A 4,296-nucleotide genomic window follows, 5' to 3' on the forward strand; every position below is an offset into this window, starting at 1 on the left:
TCAAGGGGTTCCCATAATAGCCCAACCGCGTAAGGAACGCAAAATCCGGGAACATAACACCGATATGACGGAAACTAGGGCGGCAAGAGTGGAACAAAACACCAGGCATAAGGCCAAGCCTTCCACCCTTTACCAGTATATAGATGCATTAATTAAATAAGATATATTGTGATATCCCAACAAGTAACATGTTCCAACAAGAAACAACATCTCCATGTTCCAACAAGGAACAAACTTCAATCTTCACCTGCAACTAACAACGCTATAAGAGGGGCTGAGCAAAGCGGTAACATAGCCAATCAACGGTTTGCTAGGACATGGTGGGTTAGAGGTTTGACATGGCAATTTGGGAGGCTGACAAGCAAATGGTAGGCATCGTAGCATTGGCATGGCAAAAGAGCGAGCAAACTAGCATAGCAAAGATAGTAGTGATTTCGAGGGTATGATCATCTTGCCTGAAATCCCGCAAGGAAGAAGAACGAGTCCATGAAGAAGACAAACGGACGTAGTCGAACGAATCCTCACAACTCCGGAACGAAACTGAAGCTAACAAGAGAAGCAAACCGGAAAGAAGCAAACAATCATGGTAAACACACAAGCATAGTCAAGGCATGATGCACAATCAAGTATGATGCATGTCCGGTTTAATGAGGCATGGCATGGAAAAATGAAGCAAACAACACTACAATTTAAGTGGAGCTCAATATGCACGAGTTGCATATTGACGGAACACCACATCAATTATTTAGTTCTCTCTCGGTTAGGTACTCAACAATATTAAGTGTTGTTAAACATGGCAAAGGGTGAAGCATAATTAAACTACATATCTAGTCAAGGTTAAATGAGGCCGGAAGCAACAAACAACAATTCCGGAGAATCCCCATGTCATTTAGCAGTTTAATGCGAGCAACAATTTTAAACATTTTAAATGTTGTTATCATGATGCGGATGACATATACAAGTATTATGCAAATTTTTTTTAAGAAAATGTTGACATGAGCATGTTATGAAGCATTTGGTCACCATGGCGGAACAAAAAGGGTGCCACGGCGATGAAACGGAAAATGACGCCACGACGACATATCAGATCCGGTAGCTTACAGAGATACCGGTGCAAAAGGAAGTAAGCGAGTCATGCAAGATGGTGGGGTGCCCCCGGATTCCGGGTTCCCACAGGATGGCAGCATGGAAAACGAGTGACAATTCGGACACGGTGCAAACATACGGTTCATCTCATACATGCAAGGGCATCTCATCGCGGTCGTCTCGGGTTATACCTTTGAAGCGAGCGTTTTCGGACGGAACGAGTTCGTAGTGGAAGTAGTCGTTCACGGAGCGGTCGTCGTCGGAAGTAGTTGTACATGACGTAGTGGAAGTCGTGGTACACGTTCGGAGAGGAACTTGACGCCCACGGGGTCGACGGTAGAGGTACTTGACGCATCATGTAGTCGAACTTGGCATATCCGAAGGGGTACTTGACGAAATCCACATCGAATGTAGTCGTGCACGTCGTAGTCGGACTTGACAAAAATCACACCGGCGGTAGTGATACACATCTCGTAGACATCCAGGGTCATCGTAGAGGTACTCGTCGTCCACGAAACTAGCAGTGGAGCACACATGCCTCGGGTTTGATCTTCAGGAGCAGCAGCGACTGCAAGTACATGGGGAGGCTACATCGGGGCCCAAGGCAAACAGGCGGGCAACGGCAACGAAGCACCAGAGATGGCAGCAGTGCCATCGGGGGTGCCAGGAGGTGGAGCTCAAGCAGAGGAGGCTCGGGGTAGCGTGGTGGTGTGGTAAAACAGCAGCAGGAGGATCTGCGGGGAGGGAGAAGGCAGAGGATGGAGGTCCGGTGAGGCAGCAGAGGGATGGTGGCGCGCGAGAAGAGCAACGGCAGGATGCGGCGAGGAGGAGGCCGCAGGTGAGGGAGGAGGTTGGGCACGCGGCGCATGGTGGTGGAGGCGAGATCTGGGCGCGGGGTTCCGTTCCCGGCGCCGGAATGGAGGGGGGCGCACCGGCGAGGAGAGGACGACGGCTTGACACGGCTCCGACGACGGGGCGTGATGCAGGGGACTCGGGCAGGGGGTTGAAGAAGACGACGCGAGGCAGGGGCGCCGGAGTTGGACTCCAGTTACGGCGCAGGAGGCCCGACGCGGCGCTCGGAGGAGAGGGGCGCCACGCGGCCATGGCAGGGAGGCGATGGTTGCGGGCGCACGAGGAGAAGGGAGGAAGAGCATCTCAGGCGCTCGGGGTCGAGCTCGCACGCGAGGCCCTCCGGCTCGAGGAGCTGGGGAATCGGGCGCGGGGACTCTCCTCTCCTGGCGGCGCTCGAACGGGAGACGAGGGAGAGATCAGGGGAGATGGGGATCGAGGACGATCCCGATCGGGACGAGTGGCTGGCGGCGGAAGGGGACGAGGAGGGGGAATGATCGATGGGAGCGCTCGGGCTAGGGTTAGGGTAGCGGTTGCGGCTGGGCCTTGGGCCTAGGGAGACTGGGCCGGCCTGGTGGGGAGGAGAATGGCCAGAGGCCTGGTGGGCTGGCAGAGGCCTAGCTGGGTCTCTCCCTCACTCTAATGAAAAATAAAATAGAACAGAGAAAAGAAAGAAAAGAAAGAGAGGTTAGTGGAAAGATTTGCGCATGGGGATAATTTTCCCGGACTCGCAAAAATGCGCTTGTTCCAAGAAAAATAGAAAGGCCACGATTGAAAGATTTAAATTCAAATTCATTTGAATTTAATTCAAATGATTTGAATAGGAAGTGAGGGTTGGGAAGGTCCAAAAATGTTCGGATTTTTGGTGGAGCTCCGGAAAATGATGAAAGAAATTATGGGCAAGGTTGGAGACCAAGAATTGAGATAACAAAGGCATTGGGATTTATTTGCAAGTGGGTTATGGTTAATTCCAAATAAATGGAATATTTACTATAGCTCTCTAAATATCGAGAGGATATGTTTTAAAGAGAAATCACCATGTGAATATCCCTCGATTTAAATAGATCAACGATCTATGCAATTTATTTAGGTGAGTTTTTAAAAATTAAATGACATGATGGCATGATGCAATGCAAATGATGTAACAAACAAAACAAATCACACGATGAAACTTGAAGTAGCTGGAAGTCTTCTGAAGCATCGGTTTTGGGGCGTTACATGTGCATTCTGTATATCTTCATTGTTCTATCAAGCCCAAGTCTTATATTCTAACTAAACAACGCATGTTTCTGGCGAGTTTCGCCAGGCAGAAAGAATCAAAATCTTTTGTTTTTACTTGACACAACTGCTACAGAGATTCAACTCAAGCCGCACCTATCCCATATCAGAACTATGCAACCTTTGGCTTTTATTAGACACAACCGCTACATAGATTCAATTCACTACAGCAGCAGCTATCCCACATGAAACTATGTGGATATTTCACATCCCAATCGAAGTGAGAAGCGCAAGCGACAATAAACAAATCAATACTGGATGCAGCAACCAACTGTTAGAGGACCATAGCTTTCAAGTGGAGAGTTGACTTGTACGTGCACAAAACGTAGCAGTCATTAGATTACATTGCAGCTTTTGGCAGTAAACTAGTGTTGCATAGCATGGCCCATCAGGATTTACAAAAGGACCTGAGATTATATTTATATATATAGCAGCCATGTCAAATTTGGGGTTTGGACAAAGAAATAAAATCATTGGGCATCAATCTGATCTATAAAACAAGCAAAAGACAATACAATCTTCAGATACCAACCCATGTCTTATGGTAAAACGAGCAGTCAAAGCGATCCGCCACTGTCAAACCATGGATATGGTATTCTGAAAGAGAATCAACCTCATCTATAAAACGATCAGCGGAAGGAATAGGTTTTTGAAAAGTCATGGATATCCATGTAGGCATCAACATTAATGGAACTACTTTTAATTTCAAATTAGCAGCTCAACAAGATCTGTTTCCCACTTGTAGCAGCCCATGTTAATAAACCAAGCGTTTGCCGTTGTAGTTTCTAGGGACTCCGAATTTCATTTCATTTAGCACTTCTGCATTCAAAATAAAGAAGCTGATTTGTGCAGGGCGACCGCCCCCCATCTCCTCTCGACCGCAACTGCACCGCCCACGCGGGCGGCCGGCCGCGCCTCCCCCCTTCCTCGCGAGCCCTTCCCCTCTCTCCACCTCCTCCCTGCCGCCGTCGCCGGCGCCCGCCGCGGGCCTGGCCCGGGCGACGTTGGCGGCGGCGGCCCCTGGCCCTTACCCGTCTAGGGTTTCTCCGGCGTGGGACGGAGCGCTCCGGGCGGTGTCTTCAG

This window comes from Triticum aestivum, chromosome 6A (assembly GCF_018294505.1).
Source record: "Triticum aestivum cultivar Chinese Spring chromosome 6A, IWGSC CS RefSeq v2.1, whole genome shotgun sequence".
Taxonomy (NCBI): Eukaryota; Viridiplantae; Streptophyta; class Magnoliopsida; order Poales; family Poaceae; genus Triticum; species Triticum aestivum.